This window comes from Macaca nemestrina, chromosome 20, assembly GCF_043159975.1.
Source record: "Macaca nemestrina isolate mMacNem1 chromosome 20, mMacNem.hap1, whole genome shotgun sequence".
Taxonomy (NCBI): Eukaryota; Metazoa; Chordata; class Mammalia; order Primates; family Cercopithecidae; genus Macaca; species Macaca nemestrina.
In genome coordinates, this window is record NC_092144.1 from 10,399,197 (window position 1) to 10,406,821 (window position 7,625).

Consider the following 7,625-nt stretch of genomic DNA (forward strand, 5'->3'; position numbering starts at 1 on the left):
CAACTTCAGGGAAGGGTTTTAAAATGTATTGTCATCAAAGACACTTGTTTCTCACTGATCAGAAGTATCGGAAACGGTCCACACCATCATTGCTTGAGTCAGTTATTAAATGCTACTTTCGACTTCTCGCCAGGGTGTGTTCCAGGAAGATCATCTGAAGCTGCTGGGAGCTGTGAAGCTGAGGGCAGTGGTCGGCTCTGTTGGTAGGAATTGTGGAGCTTGGGCAGCCTGAAGGCTTTGTGTCTTGGCTTTGGTCCCAGGGTCAGCCTTTCCCAGAGGAGAGTCTTACTGTACTTCAGCTCATGCTCTGGTGTAAGGCAGAGGACAGGAGGGATAAGTGGGCTTTAAAGCCAGGGTTTGGGGCCGGGCGCGGTGGCTCAAGCCTGTAATCCCAGCACTTTGGGAGGCCGAGACGGGCGGATCATGAGGTCAGGAGATCGAAACCATCCTGGCTAACACGGTGAAACCCCGTCTCTATTAAGAAATACAAAAAAAAAACTAGCCGGGCGAGGTGGCAGGCGCCTGTAGTCCCAGCTACTCGGGAGGCTGAGGCCGGAGAATGGCGTGAACCCGGGAGGCGGAGCTTGCAGTGAGCTGAGATCCGGCCACTGCACTCCAGCCTGGGTGACAGAGCGAGACTCCGCCTCAAAAAAAAATAAATAAATAAATAAATAAAGCCAGGGTTTGGAACTCAGCTTTTATACTTCCTTGCTTTGTGAGTGAAGTCACTTCTCCTTGCTTTGGAGCTCCTTGTCTCTTTTTTTTGTTTTGAGACAAGAGTCTCGCTCTGTCGCCCAGGCTGGAGTACAGTGTCCGGATCTCAGCTCACTGCAAACTCTGCCTCCCAGGTTCACGCCATTCTCCTGCCTCAGCCTCCCGAGTAGCTGGGACTACAGGCGCCTGCCACCTCGCCCGGCTAGATTTTTGTAGTTTTTAGTAGAGACGGGGTTTCACCGTGTTAGCCAGGATGGTCTCGATCTCCTGACCTCGTGATCCGCCCGTCTCGGCCTCCCAAAGTGCTGGGATTACAGGCTTGAGCCACCGCACCCGGCCCACACCTTGTTTTCTGAGACGGTCTCACTCTCTTGCCCAGGGTGGAGTGCGGTGGTGCAATCTCGGCTCACTGCAACCTCGACCTCCTTGGATTCAAGCTGTCCACCCACCTCAGGCTCCCAAGTAGCGGAGACTACAGGTGGGAGCCACCATGCCCAGCTAACTTTTGTGTATGTTTTTGTAGAGATGGGGTTTCTCTTTGTCGCCCAGGCTGTTCTCAAACTCCTGAGCTCAAATGATCCCACCTTGGCCTCCCAGAGTGCTGGATTACAGGTGGGCATCACTGCACCTGACCCAAGTTCTCCCCTGAAAAAAGGTGGGGGCTGGGGGGGCATGATCTGGAGATAGGGTTTCGCTGTGTCACGCAGGCTGGAGTGCAGTAGCGGCTCATGGCAGCATCGACCTCTTGCATTCAAGCAATCCTCCCACCTCAGCCTCCCAAGCTGCTGGGGCCACAGACACTCACCACCACACCGGCTAATTTTTTAAGTTATTTGTAGAGATGAGATCTCACTATGTTGCCAAGGCTGATCTCAAACTCCTGGGCTCAAGTGATTATCCTGCCTCAGCCTCCCAAAGAAATAAAATATTCTTGGTTAGCTTTAATTATTTCTGCTTTCCAGCCTAGCCCAGGAGTTGTCCTCCAGCATGTCCTTTGAAAAGTATCTTTTGGCCAAGCGTGGTGACTCATGCCTGTAATCCCAGCACTTTGGGAGGCCGAGGCTGGAGGATCACGTGAGGTCAGGAGTTCAAGACCAGCCTGACCAACATGACAAAACCCTGTCTTTACTAAAAATATAAAAAAATAGGCCGGGCGCGGTGGCTCAAGCCTGTAATCCCAGCACTTTGGGAGGCCGAGACGGGCGGATCACGAGGTCAGGAGATCAAGACCATCCTGGCTAACACAGTGAAACCCCGTCTCTACTAAAAAATACAAAAAAACTAGCCGGGCGAGTTGGCGGGCGCCTGTAGTCCCAGCTACTCGGGAGGCTGAGGCAGGAGAATGGCGTGAACCCGGGAGGCGGAGCTTGCAGTGAGCTGAGATCGCGCCACTGCACTCCAGCCTGGGCCACAGAGCGAGACTCCGTCTCAAAAAAAAAATAAAATAGGCCGGGCGCAGTGGCTCAAGCCTGTAATCCCAGCACTTTGGGAGGCCGAGACGGGTGGATCACGAGGTCAAGAGATCGAGACCATACTGGATAACACGGTGAAACCCCGTCTCTACTAAGAAATACAAAAAACTAGCCGGGCGAGGTGGCGGGCGCCTGTAGTCCCAGCTACTCGGGAGGCTGAGGCCGGAGAATGGCGTGAACCCGGGAGGCGGAGCTTGCAGTGAGCTGAGATCCGGCCACTGCACTCCAGCCTGGGCTACAGAGCGAGACTCCATCTCAAAAAAATAAATAAATAAAAAATAAATATAAAATAAAATAAAATAAAAAATAAATAAATAAAAATATAAAAAAATAGCTGGGCATGGTGGTGGGTGCCTGTAATCCCTGCTATTCAGGAGGCTGAGGCAGGATAATCACTTGAACCTGGGAGGTGGAGGTTGCAGTGAGCCAAGACGGTGCCATTGCACTCCAGCCTGGGAGACAGAGCAAGACTCCCTCTTAAAAAAAAAAAAAAAAATAGGCCGGGCGCGGTGGCTCAAGCCTGTAATCCCAGCACTTTGGGAGGCCGAGACGGGCGGATCACGAGGTCAGGAGATCGAGACCATCCTGGCTAACACGGTGAAACCCCGTATCTACTAAAAAATACAAAAATCTAGCTGGGCGAGGTGGCGGGCGCCTGTAGTCCCAGCTGCTCAGGAGGCTGAGGCAGGAGAATGGCGTAAACCCGGGAGGCGGAGCTTGCAGTGAGCTGAGATCCGGCCACTGCAGTCCAGCCTGGGCAACAGAGCAAGACTCCGTCTCAAAAAAAAAAAAAAAAAAAAAAGTTTCCCACAGTTGTGATTAGAAAGACCAGCAGAGGGCATCAGAGACTTAGTTCGGAGACAACGTGGCTGGCTCCGCCCTGCCTTACTTAGTCCCGTGGGAATGGCTCACCGCAGTCTTGCAGCTTCTACTTGCACCTGTTTACTGCGCCTTGGAATTGGATAGATGATGGCAGAAGTCAAGGCCCCAGGGAGGGGCCCCCTTCATCTCTGGAACCTGCACCTTTACCTAGTTATGTTCACAAAAAGGTTCAGACTCTAAATTTTTGTTTTGTTTTGTTTTTTGAGACGAAGTTTTGCTCTTGTTGTTCAAACGATTCCCCTGCCTCAGCCTCCCAAGTAGCTGGGATTACAGGCATGTGCTATTGTACCTGGCTAATGTTTTGTATTTTTAGTAGAGATGGGGTTTCTCCATGTTGGTGAGGCTGCTCTCAAACTTCCAACCTCAGCTGATCCACCCACCTCGGCCTCCCAAAGTGCTGGGATTACAGGCGTGAGCCACTGCACCCGGCCCAGACTCTGAAAATATTTGGAGATACTTATTCTGAACCAAATATGAGTAACCAATGGCCTGTGACACAGCCCTCAGGAGATCCTGAGAACATGTGCCCAAGGTGGTTGGGGCATAGTTCACTTTTATACATTTTAGGGAGACATGAGACATGAGACAATATGTGTAAGATAAGCTGGGCTTACACCTGTAATCCCAGCACTTCATGAGGCTGAGAGGGGCAGATTACTTGAGCCTAGAAGTTCGAGACCAGTCTGGACAACATAGTGAGACTCTGTCTCTACGAAAAAATATAAAAACTAGCCAGATGTGGTGGTGCCCGTAGTCCCAGCTACTTGGGAGGCTGAGGTGGGAGGATCACCTGAGCTGGAGAAGTTGAGGCTGCAGTTGACTACGCTGATCTTGAACTCCTGGCCTCAAGCAATGTTCGCAAAGTGGTGGGATTATAAACGTGAACCACCACACCCAGCCAGTAGAAGTTCTTTTTTTTTTTTTGGTCCCAAACATGACCGTTGACCACCAAAGTAGTTTAAAGCAAATCTCAGACATCCTGTCATCTTACCCCTATAATTTCATTTTCTTTATTTTCCTTTCTTTTATTTTCTTTTATTTTATTTTGTTTTTGATACAGATTCTTGTTCTGTCGCCCAGGCTGGAGTGCAGTGGTGTGATCTCGGCTCACTGCAACCTCCGCCTCCCGGGTTCAAGCAATTCTCCTGTCTCAGCCTCCTCAGTAGTTGGGACTACAGGTGCCCGCCACCACGCCCAGCTAATTTTTGTATTTTTAGTAGAGACGCGGGTTTCACCATATTGGTCAGGCTGGTCTCGAACTCCTGACCTCAGGTTATCTGCCACCTTTGGCCTCTCAAAGTGCTGGGATTACAGGCGTGAGCCACCACATCCGTCCTATAATTTCATTTTCTTATATGACACTAGCATTGTCACACCTCTCAAAGTCCACAATTAGTATGCAGTATCATCTGATATTGCATTTCCCTGCGGATCTCAAGTGTCCTTTTACACTTGGTTTGTTTCATTCATGATCCAAACAAAGTCTACATATTGTATTTGGTTGTTGTGACTTTTCAGTATCTCCTTTTTTTTAAGACGGAGTCTCACTCTGTCGTGCAGACTGGAGTACAGTGGCATAATCTCAGCTCATTGCATCCTGCGCCTCCTGGGTTCAAGTGATTCTCCCTGCCTCAACCTTTTGAGTAGCTGAGATTACAGGCGCCCACCACCACACCCGGCTAATTTTTGTATTTGCAGTAGAGACGGGGTTTTGTCAGGTTGGCCAGGCTGGTCTCGAACTCCTGACCTCAGGTGATCCTCCCTCCTTGGCCTCCCAAAGTGCTGGGATTGCAGGTGTGAGCCACTGCGCCCAACCTGAGGTCTCTTTTTTTTTTTTTTTTTTTTTTAAGACGGAGTCTGGGCTGGGCGCGGTGACTCACACCTATAATCCCAGCACTTTGGGAGGCCAAGGCGGGCGGATCACAAGGTCAGGAGTTCGAGACCAGCCTGGCCAATATGGTGAAACCCCATCTCTACTAAAAATACAAAAATTAGCCAGGAGTGGTGGCAGATGCCTGTTGTCCCAGCTACTCGGGAGGCTGAGGCAGGAGAATCGCTTGAACCTCGGAGGTGGAGGTTGTAGTGAGCCGAGATCGGGCCACTGCACTCTAGCCTGGGAGACAGAGACTCTATCTCAAAAAAAAAAAAAAAAAAAAGACGGAGTCTGGCTCTGTCGCCTATGCTGGAGTGCAGTGGTGTGATCTCGGCTCACTGCATGCGCCGCCCGCCTCCCGGGTTCACGCCATTCTCCTGCCTCAGCCTCCTGAGTAGCTGGGACTCCAGGCGCCCGCTACCACGCCGGGCTAATTTTTTTTTTTTTTGTATTTTTAGTAGAGATGGAGTTTCACCATGTTAGGCAGGATGGTTTCGATCTCCTGACCTCGTGATCCACCCGCATTGGCCTCCCAAAGTACTGGGATTACAGGCGTGAGACACTGCTCCCTGCCTCTTAAGTCTCTTTTAACCTAGAAGAGTGCCCCCTATGCATACACTTTTGATGTGTTGCAGAAAACCACTTTTTTTTTTTTTTGAGACAGAGTCTCACTCTGTCACCCAGGCTGGAGTACGGTGGCATGATCTCAGCTCAGTACAATCTCTCCATCCTGAGTTCAAGTGATTCTCTTGCCTCAGCCTCCTGAGTAGCAGGGATTACATTACAGACACCTGCCACCACACCCGGCTAATTTTTGTATTTTTAGTAGAGACAGGGTTTCACCATGTTGGCCAGGCTGGTCTCGAACTCCTGACCTCAAGTAATCCACCCGCCTCACCCTCCCAAAGTGCTGGGATTACAGGCGTGAGCCACTGTGCCGGGCCTGATTTTCACTTTTGATGGGTGCCCAGGTCAATCGTTTCATTAATGGTTGTGCAAAGAAGCTAGTTCTTTTGTTCTTGCAATCTTATTTGTAGCTGGTGAGCCACAGGCATCTCACAGATGCTGTTACTGATTCACCAGGTGAACAAATATAAACCTGAAAAAGCCAGTCCTTCAAGATGGATCTGGAGTGGCAGAGTGGGCTCAATTTTAAATAGACGCAAGTAACCATTTGCTGAATAGAGGTCACACATGTATTCTGAGTTGCCCCAAAACTCACAACTCTGTTTTAACTTTTGGACATTCAGAGGTCTCCTGGACCAATCAGTCAGAACTCAGATGTGTCGACCAATCAGAAGTAGGCAAGTTTGACTCCCTCATTTACATAAACAGACTTGATTGGGAACCTGGACTGGAATTTTTGCTATAAAATCTGAACCCTCCGGAGGCTAAGGCAGGAGAATTGCTTGAACCCAGGAGGCAGAGGTTGCAGTGAGCTCAGATTGCACCACTGCACTCCAGCCTGGGTGGCAGAGCAGACTCCGTCTCACAAAAAAAAAAAAAAAAAAAAAACCTGAACCCTCCCTTTGTTCTCTGGAATGCACCTTCATTTTACACTAAATGCTGTGTCTCTTCAGTTTGCAAACTGTTGACTAGAATACAATCTATTCCCTCCAAATTCCTTTTCAGAGAACATTGGTTCACAACCATGTCCTACCAGAAGGATTTTCTGGGGAATTCACAGCCATCCATAGAAGACATCCTGGACTTGCCTTTTGAGGTTTCCCTCAGGGCAGCCACAAGGATGCTGTGTTCCTTTTCCATGTTGTGGCAGGCCACAGCGACAATTTTTTTTCTGTTTCTTTTCTTTTCTTTTTGAGATGGACCCTCGCTCTGTTGCCAGGATGGAGTGCAGTGGCACAATCTTGGCTCACTGCAAACTCCACCTCCCAGGTTCAAGCGATTCTCCTGCCTCAGCCTCCCAAGTAGCTGGGACTAGAGGTGCATGCCACCACACCCAGCTAATTTTTGTATTTTTAGTAGAGACAGAGTTTCAGCACGTTGGCCAGGATGGCCTCTATCTCTTGACCTCGTGATCTGCCTGCCTCGGCCTCCCAAGGTGCTGGGATTACAGGTGTGAGCCACCGCGCCTGTCCCAAAGCAATGATTATGAATAGCTATTCATTATTTGAAAATGAATAGTATCTGAAGTATCTGAGACAGGTCTCCATCAAATTAGAAATTCATTTTGCCAAGGTTTAGGACATGCCTGGAAGAAATAAACACAGGGCCAGGTGCAGTAGTTTATGCCTGTAATCCCAGCATATTGGGAGGCCAAGGCAAGCAGATAACCCGAGGTCAGGAGTTTGAGACCAGCCTGGCCAACATGGTGAAACCCCATCTCTACTAAAAATACAAAAATTAGCCAGTCGTGGTGGCGGGTGCCTGTAATCCCAGCTACTAAGGAGGCTTAGGCAGGAGAATTGCTGCGCACCACTGCACTCCAGCCTGGGCAACAGAGGGAGAGAAAGAAAGAGATCAACAGAGAGAGAGGGAGGGAGGGAGGAAGAAGTGGGGCAGGGAAGGAGGGAAAGGAAGGAAAGAAAATAAAAGAAAGAGAAAAAACACAGAATCACAGAAATAGTTCATAATCTGTCTTTCTTCACAACTTATTTTGAAGGCTTCGGTATTTAAAGGGGAAAAGTGGGCTGGAGGGCAAATGGGAGAGTAGTGTATCCACA